Genomic DNA, 25,852 nt, shown 5'->3' with positions numbered 1-25,852 from the left:
CTTCTGCAGGATCGGGCTGTTCAGGTGCAGTCGGACAACGTGACCACAGTGGCCTACCTAAACAGACAAGGCGGAACGAAGAGCAGGGCTGCGATGTCAAGGTGGCAAGAATCCTCTAGGCAGAAAGGCATGCAGTGGCAATGTCAGCAATCTTCACTCCGGGAGTGGACAACTGGGAAGCGGAATTCCTCAGCAGACACGATCTCCATCCAGGAGAGTGGGGCCTCCACCCAGAGGCGTTTGGGGAGGTAATCGGTTTGTGGGGGGTTCCTCACATAGATATGATGGCCTCCCGTCTCAACAAGAAGCTGTGGAGGTACTGTTCCAGGTCGAGAGACCCACAAGCAGGTGGACGCGCTGGTAACGCCGTGGGTGTTCCCGTCAGTGTATGTGTTCCCTCCACTTCCTCTCATTCCAAGAGTTCTTCAGCTTGTAAAAAGAACAAAGGTTCTGGCAATCCTCATTGCTCCGGACTGGCCAAGGAGGGCTTGGTACGCGCATCTGCTGGATCTACTGCTGGAAGATCCAAGGCCTCTGCCTCTTCGGGAGGATCTTCTACTACAGGGTCCGTTCGCTTATCATGACTTACCACGGCTACGTTTGATGGCATGGCGGTTGAGCTCCAGATCTTAGCTCGTAAATGTATTCCGAGCGCAGTTATTCCTACTCTGATACAGGGTAGTAAGGGAGTAACTGCTAAACATTACCATCGAATTTGGAAAAAGTAGGTGGAGTTTCAACTTGGATGTTTTCTCCTATTCCTCCAAGCAGGTGTGGATATGGGCCTGAGGTTGGGTTCCCTCAAGGTCCAGATTTCGGCATTATCCATTTTCTTCCAGAAAAAATTGGCTGCCCTCCCTGAGGTTCAGACCTTTCTGAAAGGGGTTCTGCACATCCAGCCTCCCTTTTTGGCGCCGACGGCACCCTGGGATCGTGACGTGGTGTTGCATTTCCTACAATCGGATTGGTTTGAGCCTCTACAGGGGGCTGAAGTCAAGTTTTTCACGTGGAAGGCTGTCACTTTATTGGCATTAGCTTCTGCGCGACGTGTATCGGAATTGGGTGCTTTGTCCTGTAGAAGTCCCTATCTGGTCTTCCATGAAGATGGGTTGGAACTTGGGACTCGTCAACAGTTCCTTCCTAAGGTTGTGTCGGCTTTTCATGTCAACCAACCTATTGTGGTGCCAGTGGCTACTGATTCCTCCATTGCTTCAAAGGCCTTGGATGTTGTGAGGGCTTTGAAGATCTATGTGAAGAGAACTGCTCGTCACAGAAAATCGGACTCTGTTTGTCCTGTATGATCCCAAGAAAATTGGGTGTCCTGCTTCTAAGCAGACAATTTCTCGCTGGATCAGGTTCACTATCCAGCATGCATATTCTATGGCAGGATTGCCATGTCCAAAATCTGTTAAGGCCCACTCTACTCGTAAAGTGGGTTCTTCTTGGGCAGCTGCCCTGGGTGTCTCGGCTTCCTGGTCTGGGTCGAACACGTTTTGGCCTCTGATGACCTCAAATTTGGTCAAACAGTTCTGCAGGAGCCTGTGCGCTCTCCCTCCCGTTCTGGGCGCTTTGGTACATCCCCATGGTACTAATATGGACCCCAGCATCCTCTAGGAAGTTAGAGGAAATAGGATTTTAATTACCTACCTGTAAATCCTTTTCTCGTAGTCCGTGGAGGATGCTGGGCACCCGCATAGCGCTTCTTTATCCTGCAGTGGTTATTTGGTACAGTACTACCTGGTTCCTGGGTAAGTTCTGCGTTCTTTACTGTTTCAGCTGTTGCTGAGTTTTGCAGCATATTAGCCGGATTTGCCTTGTTGTGTGAGGTGGTATGAATCTCACCACTATCTGTGTATTTCCTTCTCTCGAAGTATGTCGTCTCCTCGGGCACAGTTTCTAGACTGAGTCTGGTAGGAGGGGCATAGAGGGAGGAGCCAGCCCATACTATTAAACTCTTAAAGTGCCAATGGCTCCTGGTGGACCCGTCTATACCCCATGGTACTAATATGGACCCCATCATCCTCTACAGACTACGAGATAAGTATTTACTGGTAGGTAATTAAAATCCTATTTTTATAGGACTTACCTCATGTTTGTTTCCCAGAATGGCCGCGGTAGAGCTGCACTCTGTGGTGGTGTTGGTGCCCGGGGGAGAGGCTGGACGCGGTTGCATGGTGCGGTGAACGGGCGGTCAGTGGCCCGGTTTCCACCGCTGCTGTATTGCAGGGTTCCCGCGGCTTCCGGGTGGGTGATGCATGTGCGCAAAGGGCTGATAAAGTTGACACCATGCACCAGGAGGTATGGAGCAGCTTTGGAGCCCTCTGTTTACCTGAATCAGCATGGAAGAGCCTTCTCCCCAAAAGCCTGATTCTGCCCATCCGAAGTAAGTCCTCTCAGAGGGCTGTTTACTCATTATACATGTTCTTAGATTAGTTAGGGTTTCTGATTAGTACATTGATTGATTGTATTCTAGTGTGCCTATTTGTGGAGCAAAGAAGAGGAGTTGCAAGAAAAATAATCTGTCTAGGATTTGTCTTGCATGTGATAGACCATTCTCAGGGGATGCGAATTTGTGTGGAATCTGTACCTGTGGCTGATGCATCCAGTCAGCATTATAGAGTTGATGGAATGGATGAAGAAAACTTTTGTATCCCAGACTAGTCTGGACTATGATTATGGAATGTTATCACCAGAGCTTCTGTCTGAGGAGGATCTGGATGATGTGTCTAGTGCAGAGTCAGGAGAGATTCTGGATTATTGTAATATTGGCACTACTTCTACTAAACGCCAGTCTTTGGGAACCATGCCCTGATGTGAGTCCATGAAAATCACATATAGGTGTCTTGATAATAAGGAGTGTAGCTCCGTGAGGAACCATGGGTGAATTCCATCAGGGCCAGGTGATTAATATAGCTTAATTTTTTTTCATCTGTCACAGATTTCTTCGTCACTGAAATAAGCACTTTGCAGTGGGACATTCCCAATGCTGAGGTTATACATCAATCCCGCCATCTGGTCCTCTTTGTAAATACTAATGAGGACAACTCGTTTAATTCTTCCGCTACGTCAATGTCGTCTTTGATTAGGACGCCCAGCTTGCCTTTTATGGGGCCTATACTCTCTTTATTTAATTTTTTACTGTTGATGTATTCAAAAAACTTTTTGGGGTTTGATTTACTTTCCTTTGCTATTAGCTTTTCCGTTTCTATTTTAGACACTCTGATTTCATTTTTGCATATTTTGTTACAATTCTTATTTCTCATACGTCCTAGAGGATGCTGGGGGACACATTAAGAACCATGGGCTATATACGGGATCCGCAGAAGACATAGGCACTTTAAGACTTTTAAGGGGGCGTGACCTGGCTCCTCCCTCTATATCCCTCCTCCAGACTCAGTTTAGAACTGTGCCCAGGCAGACTGGATAAACTCCAGGGGAGCTCTATTGAGTTTCTCTGAAAGGACTTATGTTAGGTTTTTTATTTTCAGGGAGGCTGCTGGCAACAGGCTCTCTGCTTCGTGGGACTGAGGGGAGAAAAGTATGACCCACTTCTAGTGAGTTCCAGGACTCTGCTTCTGCTGACTGGATGCTTCAGCTCCTGAAAGGTGATGATCGCCGGGTACGCTCGGATGCTCACTCCTACAGCCTGCCGTCACCCCCTTTCAGAGCCAGAAGACAGGTGAGTAGAAGAAGACAAGAAGACTTCTCGTCAGTGACTGCATTCTGAGGTACAGTGCAGCGAGGGAAGCACAGTGCGCGCCATGCTCCCACACACATCACCAACACAGGGTGCAGGGCGCTGGGCGGGGCGCCCTGGCGCAGCATTACCTCATAAAATACCTGGCCAGAGGGGACATAAGTGCCTAGGCACTGTCCTAATCCCCGCCAGTATAAAAATATATAAATAAATGCGTGACCGAAGCGCGCTATTAAGGGGGCGGAGCTTCATCCCCACTGCTCACTGAACTCGGCGCCATTTCCTCCTCGGCAGCCGCAGAGACGCTGGTCCTTGTTCACATACTGTACAAGGATCAGGGTTGGCTACACTGAGGGGGGGGGGGAGGGGTAGGGGGGGCGTTTAATATATCATGCTGTATTATAAGAGCTGCAGTTCTGGATCCAATCAGTTCAGACCTGTACATTTGGTGCTGGGATGTGAGCTGGCTTGTTCCCCCTGTGTCTCTAGGACAGCCTTTGTGTAGAGTCTGTCCACTATAGGTTAGTTGTCGATGACACACGTGTGTCGTCATGTCTGAGGCCGCATGTTTCTCCCTGGGGGAGAATGTACTTGGGACACAAACTGTTGTGGGGGTGGCCCTGTCGGCACCGCCGACTGTTGATTTGGGTGAATGCTTGGTGTGTCCTGAATGCAAATGCGGCTCATATTAGTTGCACATTTGGTGAATCTGATTTTCAGACTCAGGGATGGAAGAGATCTGTAGAAGATATGTTATTGCAGGTCCAGGACCCCTCGGGGTCTTATAGAATGTGGTTTCACCCAGTTAGGTGACACAGGTACCGACACAGATTCTGTTCCAGTGTCGACTATGCTGTTTTCAGATTAAATCCAAATTGGCAATGCGTTTCAGTACATGGTTGTAGTAGTAAAGATGTGTTTGATATCACTAATGACCCTGCTGTTCCGGATATAAGGGTACATATGTATAAGGAATCGAAACCGGTGTTTACGTTCCTCCTTCTCATGTACTGAACGCTCTCTTTGAAATAGTCTGGGACAGCCCTGACAGAGAGTTTCCGTTTCCTAAAAGGATTACGGTGGCATACCCATTTCTTCCCCCGCTGATGGGAAACCGTGGGAATCACCCCCAAGGGGGACAAAGCCCTATCTCGTTGTCAAAACAGGTCGCTCGGCCACACTCTGGGGCAGCAGCCCTCCAGGACCCTGCTACTAGTAAGCAGGAAGCTTCTTTAATATACAATACGGGTACGCAACTCAGTCTTATTATTGCATTCGTGTGGGTGATTTGCGCCATTCAGCAGTGGGCAGAGAACTTGTCATCTGCTTTGGATGCCCTAGTTAGGGATAGCATCCTCTTGACGCACGGTTATATCAAGGACGCTACAGCGTACAGAAAGAAAACTGCGAGGGACATTGACCTTTTGGGTTCAAGGGCCAATTCCATGTCAGTCGCAGCTAGGCGAGCTTGTGAGTTCACCAGTGGAATGCTGATGCTAAGAAAAATATGGAATCTCTCATATAAAGGTGGTGTTTTGTTTGGATACGGCTGCCGCGGGTAAGTCGTCCTTTTTACCTTATGTGCCTACGCAACAAAAGAAAGCACACCACTATCGTATGCAGTCCTTTTGGTCCAATAAATGCTGGAGAGGACGAGGTTTTCCTCCCTTAATAATAGGGGGTGGAAAAGAGGTAAAGGAATACCCGAATTATCGTGTTCCCAGTAGCAAAAGTCCTTCCCGGCTTCAACCATATCCACCGCATAACTCTGGGACTCCCATACGGGGGCGCGTTTAAAACTCTTCCGTCAGTTCTGGGTTCGCTCAGGCCTGGGCCCGTGGGTTTTACAAATGGTGTTCCAAGGGTACAAACTACAGTTTCAAGATTTTTTCCCCCGCCGATTTTTCAAATCGGCCTTACCAGATTCTCTTCCAAGTTGTGCCAAAACCGGACTGTTATCCAAGTTCCCCTATCACAACAGGGAGCAGGCTTGTATTCAAGTCTGTTAGTGGTCCTGAAGCCGGACGGCTCGGTCAGACCGATCCTAAACCTGAAATCTCTCAATTTCTACCTGAAGAAATTCAAATTCAAGATGGAGTCTCTCCGAGGGGTGATCTCTAGTCTGGAGGATGGGGATTTTATGGTGTCATTGGACATAAAGGTTGCCTACTTGCATGTTCCTTTTTATCCTCCACATCAGGCTTACCTGAGGTTTGCTATTCAGGTTTTGTCATTACTAATTCCAGACGTTGCCGTTGGGTATACCACGGCTCCAAGGATTTTCACCAAGGTGATGGCGGACATGATATTTCTCCTCCGCAAGCAAGGAGTCACAATTCCCGTAGTTGGGCGATCTGATAAAAGCGAGATCCAGGGATCAGTTGGTACAGAACATTGCACTATCCCTGACAGTACTTCAATGATTGGCTCCTAAAATTGCCAAAATCACAGTTAAATTTCGTCGACGCGGTTGGCGTTTTTGGGAATAATACTGGACACAGACCTGCAGAGAGTTTTTCTTCTACTGGCAAAAGCTCTAGAGATTCAGGGTCTGGTAAAACTCTTACTGAAAACAGTAACAATCTCCATCCATCAATGCGTTTGGTTGCTGGGGTAGATGGTTGCGGCCTACGAGGCCATTCAATTTGTCAGCTTCCATGCCAGAGTGTTTCAGTGGGATCTGTTGGACAAGTGGTACGGATCTCACCTCCACATACACTGGGGGATAATCCAGTCTTCCAAGACAAAGGAAGATGGTCAGGTCAAGAAACTTATCTCCACATCAATGTTCTGGAGTTGAGCCATTTACAACGGCCTTCTACAAGCGGAACGTTTTCTTCACACTATGCCCGTGCTGGTCCAATTGGACAATGTTACAGCAGTAGCGTACATAACCCGCCAGGGCAGGACAAAACGGTAGAGCAACAATGGCAGAAGCCACATAGATTCTCCGCCGAGTGAAAAAGTGTACATGCGCTCTGTCAGCAATATTCATTCCTGGGGTGGACAACTGGGAAGCAGACTTCCTCAGCAGACACGATCTCCATCCAAGAGAGTGGGGCCTCCATTAAGATGTCTTCACAGTAGTGACAAATCTCTGGGGGGTTCCCCATATAGACATTATGGCGTCTCGCTCAATAAGAAGCTTCAGAGGCATTGTTCCAGGTCCAGGGACCCTCAAGCATCGGCAGTGGATGTACTGGTGACACCGTGGGTGTTTTCAGTCGGTGTATTTCTTTTTCATCCACTAGGGGTCACTGGAGTACTCTTGGGATATGGACGGCTTCCACCGGAAGAAGGCACTGAATAAATTAATTTTTGAGACTACTCCTCCCCTCCATATCCTCGAGCACTCCAGTGTTTTTTCTGTGCTCGACACAGTTAGAAGGCATAGTGGAGCTCGTCCACAAAGTATTGGAATTTTTTCTAAGTTTTTTTTTTTTTTTCCTTTCAAGGATTTCCACGTCCTTTCCCCCCTTCTAACAGGCGTGGGTCAGGGACAGTGGAAGCGGCTGAGAACCGCCGTGAGTGTCGGACCTCTCTGTAAAGAGCTCCCTCACTCCACCTGCAGGCTGCCTGCAAAAAGCTGGACGGAGCTTGGATGAGAAGCCCCGTCATAGACTTTTGTCACGGTCCAGGTATGTTGGGTAGGGGCGGTCAGCTTATACTGCCGCCCCACTGTTGGGGATTGTATTGGGCATGTTTCACTCACTAGCGACCGCTGCCCGGAGCGCGTGTGCATAGGCCGCTTCACGGCTCTATGCAGCGCACTCTCACTCTCCGCCGCTCCCAGCATCTTAAGTTACCAGACCGCTGCTCCCTGCGCCGCAGCAGCCGATATGTTCCCCGCTGCCTGGCTACACAGGAGGCCACTCCGCTCTATGCTGTGTGTGGCGGGCCGGGAGCGCGTGTGCATAGGCCGCTCCACGGCTCTATACAGTACGCTCTCTGCTCCCGCTGACCGCCCGCAGCAGCCGAGGAGTTCCCCGCTGCCTTGGCCTACAGGTACAGGCCGCTCACACGGCCCTATGCAAAGTTCCACAGGCCCCGACCCGGTGCTGTACACGGAGGTCGTGGGGGTGGGGGGAGACATTAGCAGTATTGGCAGTGTTAAGCTTTGTAGAAAAACTTGGTGCTTAACATGTTTAATGTTCTCCTGTCTGTTCCAGGATTCCTATATTACATCTCGGCTTAAGAGTGGTACTAGGGAATTTGGGGGTCAGTTTTCTTATTGCTGGGAGGCACTGCACTTGCCTGATATATACAAGGAACTTTGGTGTTATTACTGAGTCGTGCAGACTGTCTGTGTGTAGTTTGTATTGTCTGTCTTTATAATGAGTAAGACACCAGCAAAATCTAAGAAACATTTTTCATGTCATGTCTGTAAGAGTGTGTTGCCTGATGGATCCACCACATGTACAGCATGTGTTGTTAATACAGCCACAAATACGATTTCCATTCCAGAAGTAAAGCCAGCATCTCTGGACCCTCCATGGGCTTTACTTGCAGATGTATTAGTTGGTTTACAATCAGAGCTGGCCGCCTCTCGTGAAGAAAGAGAGGCGGCAAGATCTGAGTTTAAAATGAGACCATTTGAGTTACCAGGGGAGTCTCAATCTGGTCAGAGGTCCACCTTGAGTGGAAAAGATAAGTTTCCTTTTCCTAATAATTTTCCAGTCTCTGGGATACTAGACCTCACTGAACAGGAGTATGAGGAGGGCGAAATAGACCAACAGTCAGATAGTGACGATTTTGACAGCCCAGGTATTGATAATCTCATCAGAGCAGTACGTCAGTCGCTGGAGTTTACGGAAACTGAGGAGCCTCTGACGAATGATGAGGTAGTCTTTACTAAACGACAGAGATCTCCGATGTGTTTCCCTATTTCGGAATCTCTTAATAAAATGTTACTGGAATCACGGAAAAATCCGGATAAACGGTTTTCTATACCTCGTAGATTTAAATCGAGTTACCCGTTTCCAGAGTCCATGACAGCTACATGGGAGAACCCACCATCGGTGGATTCATCCGTATCTAAACTTACAAGGAAGTTAACCATACCAGTACCAACTGCTACTACGCTTAAAGACCCTGCAGATCGTAAAATAGAGGCTATGCTAAGGTCCATGTATACAGCAGCTGGAGTGCTGCTGAGACCTGGGTTGGTTGGCATTTGGGTTACTAAAGCATTAATGGTATGGATAAAAGAGCTCAAGTCGGCTCTGCAAGATGACCATCTTATACTTCTCGCGGATCAAATCTGGGAAGCTGCTGAATATCTATGTACAGCTTCTACTGACGTCTGTCAGCTTACTTCTCGCCTGTCCTCATCGCTAGTCATAGTACGACGAGCACTTTGGCTGCGTTCTTGGCAGGCGGAGACGGAGGTTAAAAAAGGTATAGAGGCATTGCCTTATGATGGCGAGAAGCTTTTCGGTCCTGAATTGGACAAATGGATTTCTGAGGCTACTGGAGGAAAGTCTGTGTTTCTTCCATCGCCTACAACTATACCTAAACGGAAATATTCTGGTCCGGCGTTCAAATCCTTTAGAACTCAGCCCTTTCGTGGGCAGGGCACAGGAGCAGTCACGCCTGGTAGAAGAGGTCGGGGTCGTAGTGCCCGACAATCCAATGCACGTCGTCAAGACACTAAGACCACTAACAAACCAGTGGCATGACGGGCTCCCAGCCCATCTCGGATCTCCAATTGTGGGAGCACGCCTTCAGAGCTTTCAGGGGGCGTGGCTGCAGACGTCCACAGATGGGTGGATCCGCAATTTAGTATTAGAGGGTTACAAAATAGAGTTCGATTATCTTCCGACAGGAAGATTTTTCACGACAGGACTGCCTGTGTCGGATTCCAGTCTGTTTCTGGTACCAAAACCAGATGGCTCAGTCAGGCCAATATTGAACCTAAAAGGTCTCAATCATTACGTCACTTACCACAGATTCAAGATGGAATCTCTCAGGTCAGTAATTGCAGGGTTAGAGCCACAGGAATTCATGATTGCACTGGATCTCAAAGATGCGTACTTACACATTCCGATTTGGCCACCTCACCAGAGTTTCTTAAGGTTTGCAATAAGGCGAGACCATTACCAGTTTCAGGCTCTGCCGTTTGGCCTCTCATCAGCGCCTCGGGTATTCACCAAGGTAATGTCCGTGATGATAGCTCATCTCAGGTCCCTAGGAGTAATAATTGTTCCGTATTTGGACGATCTACTCATAAAGGCTCCGTCTCAACAATTGCTTCTCCAGCATGCTTTGCTAACGTACAATGTACTAGTTCAGCACGGTTGGATAGTCAGTTTAAAGAAATCACATCTAATTCCGTGTCAACGACTTCAATTCCTAGGGATGATTCTCGATACAGTAAATCAAAAGGTTTACCTGCCACAACAGAAAGTACAGGTCATTCGTCATCTGGTGCAATTAGTGCTCAAGCCACGCACAGTCTCAGTACATTTGTGCATTCGCCTTTTAGGCACAATGGTGGCGGCTTTCGAAGCACTTCAGTTCGGAAGATTTCACTCACGTCCGTTTCAACTGGAGGTGTTAGCGCAATGGTCGGGATCACATCTGCAGATGCACCACAGGGTGAGATTGTCGCCACAAGTCAGGGTGTCTCTTCTCTGGTGGTTAAAAATACACAATCTATCTGCAGGGAGATGATTCGGCGTCGTGAATTGGATAATTCTGTCAACAGACGCAAGTCTCAGAGGTTGGGGAGCTGTAGTTCAGAGTTATCGGCTCCAGGGCCTCTGGGCAGATCACGAAAGATCGCTATCCATAAATGTTCTGGAACTCAGGGCGATTTACAATGCTCTAAGACAAGCAGTGTACATGTTTCGTTTTCAGACTGTTCAGGTGCAGTCAGACAATGCGACGGCAGTCGCATACATAAACAAACAAGGAGGAACGAGAAGCCGCATGGCAATGCGGGAAGTAGCTCGGATCCTCAGATGGGCCGAATATCACCAGGTGATATTGTCGGCAGTGTTCATTCCGGGAGTGGACAACTGGGAGGCAGATTTTCTCAGTCGTCGGGATTTTCATCCAGGAGAGTGGGCATTAAATCCAGAAGTGTTTCAGATGTTGATCCAGAGGTGGGGTTACCCTCAGGTGGATCTGATGGCATCCCGCCACAATCATCAGGTGTCACGATATGTGTCCAGAACAAGAGATCCAAGGGCAGTGGCGGTGGATGCTCTCACAGCCGCGTGGCCGTACAGCCTCGTGTATCTGTTTCCACCGTTTCCGCTGCTCCCGCTGTTGCTAAAACGGATCAAGAGAGGGTCCGTCACAGTCATACTAATAGCGCCTCATTGGCCTCGGAGGACTTGGTTCTCGGATCTCCTCGGTTTACTCGCAGACGATCCGTGGCCACTCCCACTACGTCCGGACCTGTTACAACAGGGTCCGTTCCTTTACCCCGATTTAGCGCGGCTGCGTTTGACGGGGTGGCTGTTGAAAAGGCCATCTTGAGAAGAGAGGGCATTCCTGAGTCTGTTATACCAACCATGGTACGAGCTAGGAAGCCGGTTACGGCAGCTCATTATTACAGAATCTGGCGTACTTATATAGGTTGGTGTGAAGCTCGGAAATTTCCGACATCATCTTTTAATTTATCCCGTCTTTTGTTATTTTTACAGATGGGGTTAGATGGAGGACTACGTCTTTCCACACTAAAGGTGCAGGTATCTGCGTTGTCAATTTACTTTCAAAGGAAATTGGCCTTGTTGCCGTCAATACATACGTTTCTACAGGGTGTAATGAGGATACAGCCTCCTTTCATTCCACCTACAGCACCATGGGACTTGAATCTGGTTTTAGATTTCTTACAGTCCGATTACTTTGAACCCTTACAACAAGTGGATATTAAATTTCTCACTTGGAAAACGATTTTTCTTTTAGCCTTAGCTTCGGCTAGGCGTGTTTCAGATCTGGGTGCCTTGTCGTGCAAGTCACCTTATTTAGTTTTTCATGATGACAGAGCGGAACTTCGGACGAATCCCGCTTTTCTACCAAAGGTAGTGTCGTCTTTTCACATCAATCAACCAATAGTAGTTCCGGTTTTAACAGAGAATGCTGAAACGTTGGATGTGGTTCGCGCATTACGCGTCTATGTATCCCGAACGTCTACGGTTCGTAAGACGGATACGTTGTTTGTTCTCTATGATGCGGCTAAGAGGGGTTGGCCAGCCTCTAAGCAGACCTTATCCAGATGGATCAAACTGACCATACGTCAGGCTTACCTTCATGCTAGGTTACAGCCACCTACATCAGTAACAGCTCATTCCACACGTTCTGTGGGAACGTCATGGGCAGCGAGTCGTGGGGCTTCTACGACACAGCTTTGCCGTGCGGCTACTTGGTCTTCAGTGCACACGTTTGTGCGCTTTTACAAGTTTGATACGTTCGCGGCATCAGCATCTAGCTTTGGCCGTTTAGTGTTACAAGTGCCAAACAGCTCTCCCGCCACGGAGGAAACTTTGGTACATCCCAAGAGTACTCCAGTGACCCCTAGTGGATGAAAAAGAAAATAGGATTTTGGTACTTACCAGGTAAATCCTTTTCTTTGAATCCATAGGGGGCACTGGACGCCCACCCAGAGCAGTTTACCTGTTTTAGAAAGTTCAGTGGTTCTTATGGTAACACACTTTCACGACTGGTTTAAATTTAACAAAGGTTAATCAGTTATGGTGTCAACTGTTTAGTTGTCTGTTACGTTTTGTGTCAACTTTATTGTTGTCCGTGAGATTATATGTAATTCTCCTTTTGTCAATCTCTCTATCGATCCTGTTCGGCTCAGTAAAAAACACTGAAGTGCTCGAGGATATGGAGGGGAGGAGTAGTCTCAAAAATGAATTTATTCAGTGCCTTCTTCCGGTGGAAGCCGTCCATATCCCAAGAGTACTCCAGTGCCCCCTATGGATTCAAAGAAAAGGATTTACCTGGTAAGTACCAAAATCCTATTTTTTGCCCTCCACTTCCTCGAGTTCCAAAGTTCTAAAGATCTTGAGAAGAACAACAGTTCGAGCTCTCCTCGTGGTCCCAGACTGGCCGAGGAGGATTTGGTATCCGGATCTTCGGGCATTGCTCGTAAAAGATCCCTGGCCTATTCCTCTCTGCGAGGACCTATTGCAGCAAGGACCGTGTGTGTATCACGTTTACAGCGACTATGTTTGACGGCATGGCGGTTGAACGCCTGATCCTAACTCGCAAGGGTTTTCCCTGTGAGATCATCCCCACTCTTATTCATGCCAGAAAAGGAGTTGCGTCGAAATGTTACCACCGTATTTGGAGTAAATTGGTGTCTTAGTGTGAATCCAGGAAGGCTCCTACGGAGGAGTTTTCACTGGGGCGTTTTCTCCATTTTCTGCAAACGGGTGTGGATAAGAGGCTAAAAATTGGGCTCCATTAAGGTGCAGATTTCTGCCTTCTCAGTTTTCTTTCAAAAATAATTGGCCTCCCTTCCTGAAGTTCAGACTTTTGTGGAGGGTGTGTTACACATCCAACCTCCATTCGTTCCCCCTGTGGCCCCATGGGGTCTTACTGTAGTGTTGCAGTTCTTGCAATCGCATTGGTTTGAACCTTTGCGTAAGGTGGAATTCAAATTCCTCACTTGGACAGTGGTCATCCTGTTGGCCTTGGCGTCCGCAAGGCGGGTGTATGAGTTAGCGGCCTTGTCTCACAAGAGCCCTTAATTTGATTTTTCATGAAGATAGAGCTGAGTTGAGAACTCGTCAACATTTTCTGCCGAAAGTGGTTTCAGCTTTCCACATGACCCAACCGATTGTGATGCCAGTGGCTACTAACGCTTTGGTTGGATCGAAGTCTCTGGATGTGGTCAGAGCTTTGAAAGTTTATGTAGCCAGAATGGCTCCGATGGCGAAAACAGAGGCTCTGTTTGTCCTGTATGCTCCCAACAAGTTTGGGTGTCCTGTTTCGAAGCAGGCTATTGCACGCTGGGTCTGTCATACGATTCAGCAGGTTCATTCCACGGCAGGATTGCCATTACCGAAATCGGTGAAGGCCCACTCTACTAGTAAGGTGGGTTAGTCCTGGGCGGCTGCCCGGTGTGTCTCGGCATTGTAACTTTGCCGAGATGCTACTTGGTCGGGGTCAGACACGTTTGCTCAGTTTTTCGCGTTTGATACCTTGGCTGATGAAGACCTCAAGTTTGGTCTATCGGTGCTGCAGAGTCGTCCGCACTCTCCCGCCCGGTTTTAGAGCTTTGGTATAATCCCCATGGTTCTTAATGTGTCCCCAGCATCCTCTAGGACGTATGAGAAAATAGGATTTTAATACCTACCGGTAAATCCTCTTCTCTTAGTCCGTAGAGGATGCTGGGCGCCCGTCCCAGTGCGTACTGTATCTGCAGTATTAGTTGTGATTACACACTAGTTGTGTTTTCTGTTTTATTCAGCTTGTTGCTGACTTTGTTCATGTCCGTTGACGTGTTCAGTTGAATGCCATGTTGTACGACATGCTTGAGGCGTGAGCTGGTGTGATGCTCGCCTTGGTTTGCTAATAATAATAATTCCTTTCTTCGAAATGTCCGTCTCCCTGGGCACAGTTCCAAACTGAGTCTGGAGGAGGGATATAGAGGGAGGAGCCAGGTCACGCCCCTTAAAAGTCTTAAAGTGCCCATGTTTCCTGGATCCCATCTATACCCCATGGTTCTTAATGTGTCCCCAGCATCCTCTACGGACTAAGAGAAAAGGATTTACCGGTAGGTATTAAAATCCTATTTGTACTGGAATGACTCTGCCTTCCCGTCTGATTTATACTTTTTGAATGCTCGCCTTTTTTTGTCCATCATTTCCTTAATCTTATTGTTAAGCCACATTGGTTTGGAATTATTGCTCCTTCATTTGCTGCCCATGGGAATGAATTTACGAGTATAACTAGCAAACAGCGTTTTTAATACATCCCATTTCTTTGTGGTGTTCTTGCCTTGAAACAAAATTTCCCAGTCATTGTCCCTTAAAGCTTCCCTCGTCATGGTAAATTTGGCGAAGCTAAAGTTTAGAGTCTTAGTAGAGCCTATATAGGGCTGTTTGTAAAAACTGATATTTAATGTGATCAGTGTGTAGTCACTGTTTCCCATGGGTTCCCTTACTGTAATATTCTACTCTGCTCAAAAAAATAAAGGGAACACTAAAATAACACATCCTAGATCTGAATGAATGAAATATTCTTATTGAATACTTTGTTCTTTACATAGTTGAATGTGCTGACAACAAAATCACACAAAAATTATCAATGGAAATCAAATTTATTAACCCATGGAGGTCTGGATTTGGAGTCACACTCAAAATTAAAGTGGAAAAACACACTACATGCTGATCCAACTTTGATGTAATGTCCTTAAAACAAGTCAAAATGAGGCTCAGTAGTGTGTGGCCTCCACGTGCCTGTATGACCTCCCTACAATGCCTGGGCATGCTCCTGATGAGGTGGCGGATGGTCTCCTGAGGGATCTCCTCCCAGACCTGGACTAAAGCATCCACCAACTCCTGGACAGTCTGTGGTGCAACGTGGCGTTGGTGGATGGAGCGAGACATGATGTCTCAGATGTGCTCAATTGGATTCAGGTCCGGGGAGCGGGCGGGCCAGTCCATAGCATCAATGCCTTCGTCTTGCAGGAACTGCTGACACTCCAGCCACATGAGGTCTAGCATTGTCTTGCATTAGGAGGAACCCAGGGCCAACCGCACCAGCATATGGTCTCACAAGGGGTCTGAGGATCTCATTTTGGTACCTAATGGCAGTTAGGCTACCTCTGGCGAGCACATGGAGGGCTGTGCGGCCCCCCAAAGAAATGCCACCCCACACCATTACTGACCCACTGCCAAACCGGTCATGCTGGAAGATGTTGCAGGCAGCAGAACGTTCTCCTTGGCGTCTCCAGACTCTCACTTCTGTCACATGTGCTCAGTGAGAACCTGCTTTCATCTGTGAAGAGCACAGGGCGCCAGTGGCAAATTTTCCAATCTTGGCGTTCTCTGGCAAATGCCAAATGTCCTGCACGGTGTTGGGCTGTAAGCACAACCCCCACCTGTGGACGTCGGGCCCTCATACCACCCTCATGGAGTCTGTTTCTGATCGTTTGAGTAGACACATGCACATTTGTGGCTTGCTGGAGGTCATTTTGCAGGGCTCTGGCAGTGCTCCTCCTGTTCCTTCTTGCACAAAGGCGGAGGTAGCGGTCCTGCTGCTGGGTTGTTGCCCTCCCGCGGCCTCCTCCACGTCTCCTGATTTACTGGCCTGTCTCCTGGTAGCGCCTCCATGCTCTGGACACTACGCTGACAGACACAGCAAACCTTCTTGCCACAGCTCGCATTGATGTGCCATCCTGGATGAGCTGCACTACCTGAGCCCTTTGTGTGGGTTGTAGACTCCGTCTCATGCTACCACTAGAGTGAATGCACCGCCAGCTTTCAAAAGTGACCAAAACATCAGCCAGAAAGCATAGGAGCTGAGAAGTGGTCTGTGGTCACCACCTGCAGACCAACTCCTTTATTGGGGGTCTCTTGCTATTTGCCTATAATTCCCACCTGTTGTCTATTCCATTTGCACAACAGCATGTGAAATTGATTGTCAATCAGTGTTGCTTCTTAAGTGGACAGTTTGATTTCACAGAAGTGTGATTGACTTGGAGTTACATTGTGTTGTTTAAGTGTTCCCTTTATTTTTTCGAGCAGTGTATATCAATTCCCTATTGTTTGTTAGTACCAGGTATAAAATTGCATTGTACCTAGTAGGTTCCTCGATTAATTGAAGTAAGTAGTGATCATTTAGTGTGTTTAAGAACCTATTACCCCTAGCAGTATCACATGAATCATTTGTCCAGTTAATCTCTGGATAGTTAAAATCACCCAACACTATTACGTCTTCTAATCCTGCAGCTTTTTTCTATTTGCTTCAGTAACAAATCAGACACATTAATATCAGGCGGCTTGTAGCATATCCCTATTAGTAGCTATTTAGTTCCCTTTCCCCCACATGCAATTTCTACCCAAAAAGAATCCACAGTATTAACAGTTCTTTATGTCATCCTTTATGTCAGGTTTTAAAAAAGGTTTTACGTAGAGAGATACCCCTCCACCTCGTTTGTTTGTTCTGTCTCTCCTGAACAGTGTATAACCCTCCAGTTTAACTGTCCAATCATGAGTTTTGTCCCACCAAGTTTCAGTAATATCTTGGTATGAATAAAAAATGACTTAAGCATAATTGCGGAATTGTGGACTGTGATTATTGCAGTCCCTCCCATGTTTAGGCTTTGGTATATCCCATAGTAAGGGCTGCCATGACGTAGGAAAAAGAAAACAGCCAATTATACTTAGAAAATTCCTTTTCTTTGAAATACTTCATGGCAGCCCATGAATTGCCCTAACTGATGTCAGTGTTTTTTGTTTTTTTTCTAGGATCTCTTATACGGAGACATCCAAAGACAAGGCGGAAAGGGAGGAGTACAGCTATATACCCAAGGTGGGCAGATCCTAAGGAAAAAAACTCCTGTCTAATTAAGGAGAAGGGGGTGTCTACCCATAGTAAGGGCTGCCATGAAGTATTGTAAAGAAATGGAATTATTGTGAGTATCTTTCGCTGTTTTTCACGGTGTCCAAAAACAAAAGTTGGGCACAGATCTCCGACTTTGTTTTTTGCCATCACTATTTGTTTATTTATTTATTTTATTTATTAGCAGTTTCTTATATAGCGCAGCATATTCCGTTGCGCTTTACATTTAGAACAACAGTTATAGAACAAAACTGGGCAAAGACAGACAGACATAGCGGTAGGAAGGCCCTGCTCGCAAGCTTACAATCTATAGGGAAATAGGCATTGACACACAAGGATAGATGCAACCTGTTACATAATGGTCCACCAGATTGCTAGGTTCTTAAAGGGTTGTATGATATGATCACCCAGCAATGTTGGAAGACAAAATATGTGAGGTTATGTGGACTGTACAGAGAGGATGTAATTAGATAGTGAAGCATTAAAGGTTAAGTGGGTGGGTCTGGAATTTGATAGGCTTGTTTGAAGAGGTGAGTTTTCAGGGAACGTTTAAAAGTTTGGAGACTAGAGGAAAGTCTTATTGTGCGTGGGAGGGCATTCCACAGAGTAGGTGAAGCCCGGGTAAAGTCCTGTAATTTTAAGTGGGAACAGGTAATACATGTGGATGAGAGACGCAGATCTTATGCAGAGCGGAGAGGTCTGGTAGGGAGATATTTTGAGATTAGTGAGGAGATGTATGATGGTGCAGTTTGGTTAATAGCCAAGTATGTAAATAAAAGTATTTTATATTTCTCTAACGTCCTAGTGGATGCTGGGGACTCCATAAGGACCATGTGGAATAGACGGGCTCCGCAGGAGACATGGGCACTTTAAGAAAGAAGTTGGATTCTGGTGTGCTCTGGCTCCTCCCTCTATGCCCCTCCTCCAGACCTCAGTTTGAATCTGTGCGCGGACGAGCTGGGTGCTACTTAGTGAGCTCTCCTGAGCTTGCTATAAGAAAGTATTTTGTTAGGTTTTTTTATTTTCAGGGAGCTCTGCTGGCAACAGACTCCCTGCATCGTGGGACAGAGGGGAGAGAAGCAGCCCTACTCTCTGCAGATAGGTCCTGCTTCTTAGGCTACTGGACACCATTAGCTCCAGAGGGATCGTACACAGGATCTCACCCTTTGTCGTCCGATCCCGGAGCCGCGCCGCCGTCCCCCTTGCAGAGCCGGAAGACAGAAGCCGGGTGAAAGAAGCAAGAAGACTTCGAAATCAGCGGCAGAAGACTCCAGTCTTCACTGAGGTAGCACACAGCACTGCAGCTGTGCGCCATTGTTCCCACACTACACCCACATACTCCGGTCACTGTAAGGTGCAGGGGGGGGGGGGGGGCGCCCTGGGCAGCAATGAGGACCTCTTGGCAAAAGTTGGACATATATACAGTTTGGCACTGTATATATGTATGAGCCCCCGCCATAATATTGTACATAAGTGCGGGACAGAAGCCCGCCGCTGAGGGGGCGGGGCTTCTTCCTCAGCACTCACCAGCGCCATTTTTTCTCCACAGCTCTGCTGAGAGGAAGCTCCCCAGGCTCTCCCCTGCAGATTCACAGTAGAAGAGGGTAAAAAGAGAGGGGGGGCACATAAATTAGGCACAAAAACATAATATACAGCAGCTACTGGGTTAACACTAAGTTACTGTGTGATTCCTGGGACATATAGCGCTGGGGTGTGTGCTGGCATACTCTCTCTCTGTCTCTCCAAAGGGCCTTGTGGGGGAACTGTCTTCAAAAAGAGCATCCCCTGTGTGTGTGGTGTGTCGGTACGCTTGTGTCGACATGTTTGATGAGGAAGGCTATGTGGAAGCAGAGCGGGAGCAAATGAATGTGGTGTTTCCGCCGACGGCGCCGACACCTGATTGGATGGATATGTGGAAGGTTTTAAATGATAATGTTTCTTGCATAAAAGGTTGGATAAAGCTGAAAGCTTAGGACAGTCGGGGTCTCAGCCCATGCCTGATCCTATGTCGCAGAGACCGTCAGGGTCTCAGAAGCGGCCACTATCCCAAATTGTTGACACAGATACCGACATGGATTCAAACTCCAGTGTCGATTACGATGATGCAAAGTTACAGCCAAGTTGGCTACATCCATCCATTATATGATTATAGCAATTAAGGATGTGTTGCACATCACAGATGAAACCCCAGTCCCTGACAAGAGGGTTCATATGTTTTGGGAAAAAAGGCAGGTGGTGACCTTTCCCCCTTCACACGAGCTCAATGAGTTATGTGAAAAGGCTTGGGAATATCCAGATAAAAAACTGCAGATTTCCAAACGGATGCTTATGGCGTATCCTTTCCCGCCAACGGACAGGTTACGCTGGGAATCCTCCCCTAGGGTGGACAAAGCTTTAATACGCTTATCCAAGAGGGTAGCCCTGCCGTCACAGGATACGGCCACCCTAAAAGATGCTGCAGATAGAAAGCAAGAGGGTACCCTGAAGTCCATTTATACACATTAAGGTACCTTACTAAGGCCGGCAATTGCGTCGGCCTGGGTGTGTAGTGCTGTAGCAGCATGGACGGATACCTTATCTGAGGAACTTGATACCTTAGACAAGGATACTATATTAATGACCCTGGGGCATATAAAAGACGCTGTCCTATATATGAGAGATGCTCAAAGAGACATTAGCCTATTGGGCTCTAGAATATATGCAATGTCGATTTCTGCCAGAAGGGCCCTGTGGACTCAGCAGTGGACAGGTGATGCCGACTCAAAAAGGCACATGGAGGTTTTACCTTACAAGGGTGAGGAATTGTTTGGGGAGGGTCTCTCGGACCTGGTCTCCACAGCTACTGCTGGAAAGTCAAATTTTTTGCCATATGTTCCCTCACAACCTAAGATAGCACCGTATTACCAAATGCAGTCCTTTCGATCACAGAAAGGCAAGAAAGTCTGAGGTGCGTCCTTTTCTTGCCAGAGGCAGGGGCAGAGGAAAGAAGCTGCACAACACAGCTAGTTCCCAGGAACAGAAGTCCTCCCCGGCTACCACTAAATCCACCGCATGACGCTGGGGCTCCACAGGCGGAGCTAGGCCCGGTGGGGGCGCGTCTCCGAAATTTCAGCCACAAGTGGGTTCACTTCCAGGAGGATCCCTGGGCGATAGAGATTGTGTCCCAGGGATACAAGCTGGAATTCGAAGAGATGCCCCCTCACCGATACCTCAAATCGGCCCTGCCAGCTTCCACCCTTAGAGAGGGAAATAGTGTTAGCTGCATTTCACAAATTGTATCTTCAGCAGGTGGTGGTTCAGGTTCCCCTCCTTCAACAAGGAAATGGTTATTATTCGACCATGTTTGTAGTACCGAAACCAGAATGGTTTGGTCAGACCCATATTGAATTTAAAATCCCTGAACATATACCTGAAAAGGTTCAAGTTCAAGATGGAATCGCTCAGAGCAGTCATCGCAGGCCTGGAAGGGGGGGATTTTATGGTGTCTCTGGACATAAAGGATGCATACCTTCATGTCCCCATTTATCCACCTCATAAGGCGTACCTAAGATTTGTGGTACAGGATTGTTATTACCAATTTCAGACGTTGCCGTTTGGTCTCTCCACGGCACCGAGAATATTTACCAAGGTAATGGCGGAAATGATGTCGCTCCTGTGGAAGCAAGGGGTCACAATTATCCCATACTTGGACGATCTCATAAAGGCGAGGTCCAGAGAGCAGTTGCTGATCAGCGTAGCACGCTCTCGGGAAGTATTACAACAGCACAGCTGGATTCTAAATATTCCAAAGTCGCAGTTGATTCCTACACCTCGTCTGCCTTTCCTGGGCATGATTCTGGACACAGACCAGAAGAGGGTTTATCTCCCGATGGAGAAGGATCAGGAGCTCATGACACTGGTCAGAGACCTATTAAAACCAAAACAGGTGTCAGTGCATCACTGCACGCGAGTCCTGGGAAAGATGGTGGCATCATACGAGGCCATTCCCTTCGGCAGGTTCCATGCGAGGACCTTTCAATGGGATCTGTTGGACAAGTGGTCCGGATCACATCTTCAGATGCATCGGTTGATCACGCTATCCCCCAGGGCCAGGGTGTCTCTCCTGTGGTGGCTGCAGAGTGCTCTCCTTCTCGAAGGTCGCAGATTCGGCATTCAGGACTGGGTCCTGGTGACCACGTATGCAAGCCTCCGAGGGTGGGGGGCAGTCACACAGGGAAGAAATTTCCACAGGCTGTGGTCAAGTCAGGAGACTTGCCTTCACATCAACATCCTGGAACTAAGGGCCATATACAACGCCCTACGTCAAGCGGAGTCCCTGCTTCGCGACCAACCGGTTCTGATTCAGTCAGACAACATCACTGCAGTGGCTCATGTAAACCGCCAAGGCGGCACATGGAGCTGGGTGGCGATGGTAGAAGCCACCAGAATTCTTTGCTGGGCGGAGAATCACGTAAGCGCACTGTCAGCAGTGTTCATTCCGGGAGTGGACAACTGGGAAGCAGACTTCCTCAGCAGGCACGACCTCCACCCGGGAGAGTGGGGACTTCATCAAGAAGTCTTCACGCAGATTGCAAGTCGGTGGGAACTGCCACAGGTGGACATGATGGCATCCCGCCTCAACAAAAAGCTACAAAGATATTGCGCCAGGTCAAGGGACCCTCAGGCTATAGCTCTGGACGCACTGGAGACACCGTGGGTGTTCCAGTCAGTCTATGTATTTCCTCCTCTTCCTCTCATACCCTAGGTGCTGAGAATCATAAGAAAAAGAGGAGTGAGAACAATACTCATTGTTCCGGATTGGCCAAGAAGGACTTGGTATCCAGATCTGCAAGAAATGCTCACAGAGGACCCGTGGCCTCTGCCTCTAAGACAGGACTTGTTGCAACAGGGGCCCTGTCTGTTCCAAGACTTACCGCAGCTGCGTTTGACGGCATGGCGGTTGAACGCCGGATCCTAGCAGAAAAAGGCATTCCGGATGAAGTTATTCCTATGCTGATAAAGGCTAGGAAGGATGTGACCGCTCAACATTATCACCGTATATGGCGAAAATATCTGGCTTGGTGTGAGGCCAGGAATGCCCCTACGGAGGAATTCCAGCTGGGCCGTTTCCTTCACTTCCTACAGGCGAGAGTGACTTTGGGCCTTAAATTGGGTTCCATTAAGGTTCAGATTTCGGCCTTATCCATTTTCTTTCAAAAAGAACTGGCTTCTCTGCCTGAAGTTCAGACGTTTGTAAAGGGAGTGCTGCATATTCAGCCCCCTTTTGTGCCTCCAGTGGCACCTTGGGAGTTTCCTGAAATCACACTGGTTTGAACCACTCAAAACGGTGGAATTAAAATATCTCACGTGGAAGGTGGTCATGCTATTAGCATTGGCTTCGGCTAGGCGTGTGTCAGAATTGGCGGCTTTGTCACATAAAAGCCCTTATCTGGTTTTCCATGCGGATAGAACAGAATTGCGGACCCGCCCACAATATCTGCCGAATGTGGTTTCATCATTTCATATGAACCAACCTATCGTGGTGCCTGTGGCTACTACTGACTTGGAGGATTCCGAGTCACTGGATGTGGTCAGGGCTTTGAAGGTTTATGTAGCCAGAACGGCTAAGGTCAGGAAAACAGAATCTTTGTTTATCCTGTATGTTTTCAACAAGCTTGGGGTGCCTGCTTCAAACAAACTATTGCTCGCTGGATCTATAACACGATTCAGCAGGCTTATTCTGCGGCAGGGTTGCCGCTGCCTAAATCAGTTCAGGCCCATTCCACAAGGAAGGTGGGCTCTTCTTGGGCGGCTGCCCGAGGGGTCTCGGCATTACAGCTTTGCCGAGCGGCTACTTGGTCAGGTTCAAACACCTTTGCAAAGTTCTACAAGTTTGATACCCTGGCTGAGGAGGACCTCGTGTTTGCTCATTCGGTGCTGCAGAGTCATCCGCACTCTACCGCCCGTTTGGGAGCTTTGGTATAATCCCCGTGGTTCTTAGGGAGTCCCCAGCATCCACTAGGACGTTAGAGAAAATAAGATTTTACTTACCGGTAAATCTATTTCTCGTAGTCCGTAGTGGATGCTGGGCGCCCGTCCCAAGTGCGGACTTCTTCTGCAATGCTTGTATATAGTTATTGCTTAAATAAGGGTTATGTATAGTTGCATCAGGGTTGATCTGATGCTCTGTTGTTGTTCATACTGTTGACTGAGTATGTTTATCTCAAGTTATACGGTGTGATTGGTGTGGCTGGTATGAATCTTGCCCTGGATTACCAAAATCCTTTCCTTGTACTGTCAGCTCTTTCGGGCACAGTTTCTCTAACTGAGGTCTGGAGGAGGGACATAGAGGGAGGAGCCAGAGCACACCAAAATCCAAATTCTTTCTTAAAGTGCCCATGTCTCCTGCGGAGCCCGTCTATTCCCCATGGTCCTTACGGAGTCCCCAGCATCCACTACGGACTAAGAGAAATAGATTTACCGGTAAGTAAAATCTTATTTTAACACGGTAGAACACTGGTAACCAGTGGAGGGACTGACAGAGCGGATCAGCAGATGAAGAACGTCTGGCGAGGAAGATTAGCCTTGCAGCTGCTTTTAAAATGGATTGTAGTGGTGATAGCCTATGTTTGGGAAGACGAGTCAGGAGACTATTACAATAATCAATGCGGGAGATGATGAGTGCATGGATTAGAGTTTTTGCAGTGTCTTGTGTAAGATAAAGGCGTATTTTGGATATGTTTTTTAGGTGCATGTAACATGATTTAGAGACAGATTGAATGTGTGGAACAAAGGACAGTTCAGAATCAAGGCTGACACCTAGGCAGCGAGCTTGTGGGGTAGGGTGGATAGTCGCACTGTCAACATGTTATGGAGATATCCGGTTGGTAACTACTCTTGGCTGGTGGGAAAATAATTAATTCTGTTTTGGCATTGTTGAGTTTAAGTTGGCGAGATGACATCCAAGATGAAATGGCAGACAGGCATTCAGTGACACTAGCCAATACAGATGTTGATAAATCTGGGGAGGTTAGGTAGATTTGACAATCATCAGCGTACAAATGATACTGAAATCCGAAGGCGCTGATTAGTTTACCAAGAGATGAGGTATAGATTGAGAACAGCAGAGGACCCAAGACTGAGCCCTGCGGTGCTCCAACTGATAGAGGTAGAGAAGAAGAGGTAGAATCAGAGAAGTGAACACTGAAAGAGCGATTAGATAGGTAGGATGAGAAGCAAGTAAGGACTGTGTCCTGAAAACCTAGGGATTGTAGTGTTTGTATGAGAAGAGAGTGGTCAACAGTGTCAAAAGCAGCAGAGAGATCTAGAAGAATAAGAAGTGTGTAATGGCCTTTTGATCTAGCAGTGACCAGATCATTCACTACTTAGGTTAGTGCCGTCTCTGTGGAGTGTTGGGCACGAAAGCCTGACTGAAGTGGGACCAATAAGTTGTGGGAGTTAAGTGTGTAAGGCGAGTGTAGGCAAGTCTCGCAAGTAGCTTGGAGGGACATGGTAGCTGAGAAATGGGACGTAGTTAGAGAGTGCGTGTGGGTGAGAGTTGTTTTTTTTTAGAATGGGAGTAATCACTGCATGTTTAAGCAGAGAAGGAAAGATACCAGTAGTGAGAGAGAGAGAGAGATTACAGATTTTAGTTAAGGGTGGGATAAGCACAGGAGACAAAGTTTTACTGGCTTGTGTGGGTATAGGATCAAGAGGAGAAGTAGTGGAGTAGGAGGATGAAAAGAGTGTTGTTATTTACTCTTCACTTGTGGGATAAAATGAAGAGAAAGTGCCAGAGGGTTCAGGTAAGGAATTGAGCAGGTCACTGGCTGAGTTAGAGCATACCATTTCATCTCGGATTTTATCAATCTTATCCTTGAAGTAGGAAGCAAGTTCTTGTGCACTGACAGTAGCTAGTGGGGGAGGTGAGGGAGGGTAAACAAGTGATTTAAATGTATTAAAAAGTGGCTTCGGGTTGGTGGCATGATAAGAGATGAGAGATTGGAAATATGTTTGGCAGTGTCCAGGGCCTGACGATAGGAGTGGTAGGTAGTCTTATATGTGAGAAAGTCACTTGGATTCTGAGATTTACGCCACTGACGTTCTACTCTACGTGACAGTTTTTGTAGGTGTCTTGTTGATTTAGAGTGCCATGGTTGGCATCTAAACCTACGTGGAGTGTAATGGGTAGCTGGAGCCACTTCATCAAGGGCACTCTCTAGGGCAGGAGTGGGGAACCTTTTTCTACCAAGGGCCATTTGGGTATTTATAAAATTGTTCGGGGACCATACAAGAATTATCAACTTAAAAATGAGCCTGCCCCAGTAGTTATGCACTTAGGCAGCAGCTATGCCCCCAGTTGATATACCCCCAATCAGTTGTTATGCCCCAGTAGATATGCCCACAGTCACTTGTTATGCCCCATTAGATATGCCCCGTCACTTGTTATGCCCCATTAGATATGCCACCAGTCAGTTGTTAAGCCCCATTAGATATGCCCCCTAGTAGCGACGCTTACACAGACAAATTAAAAGAAAAAAAAACCCCAATACTCACCAGCCCCGCTCCTCCTTCTGGACTGTTTCCCTCCGCCTGGCCGCTTGCTCCTCAGAACTATGGGAGACAAGTCATGACATCTCTCCCGTAACA

The 25,852-nt window shown here is 47.6% G+C and overlaps 1 protein-coding gene across 4 annotated transcripts in view; it reads left to right on the top strand.

The window, feature by feature from the left end:
* LOC135054647 (zinc finger protein 271-like) overlaps window positions 1–25,852 on the top strand; it is a 104,965-nt gene that overhangs the window by 16,263 nt on the left and 62,850 nt on the right. For 2 of the 4 annotated variants that reach the window (XM_063957881.1, XM_063957878.1), the window contains exon 2: window positions 17,131–17,194. The exons of 1 other annotated variant lie outside the window; for it this stretch is intronic. The gene's annotated coding sequence lies outside the window, so the exon portion shown is untranslated. One more of the 4 variants, XM_063957879.1, reaches the window with a different exon arrangement.

The sequence above is a fragment of the Pseudophryne corroboree genome, chromosome 3 (genome assembly GCF_028390025.1).
Source record: "Pseudophryne corroboree isolate aPseCor3 chromosome 3, aPseCor3.hap2, whole genome shotgun sequence".
Lineage (NCBI taxonomy): Eukaryota > Metazoa > Chordata > Amphibia > Anura > Myobatrachidae > Pseudophryne > Pseudophryne corroboree.
The sequence above is the reverse complement of the archived record's forward strand: the minus strand, read 5'-3'. Positions and strand labels throughout refer to the sequence as shown.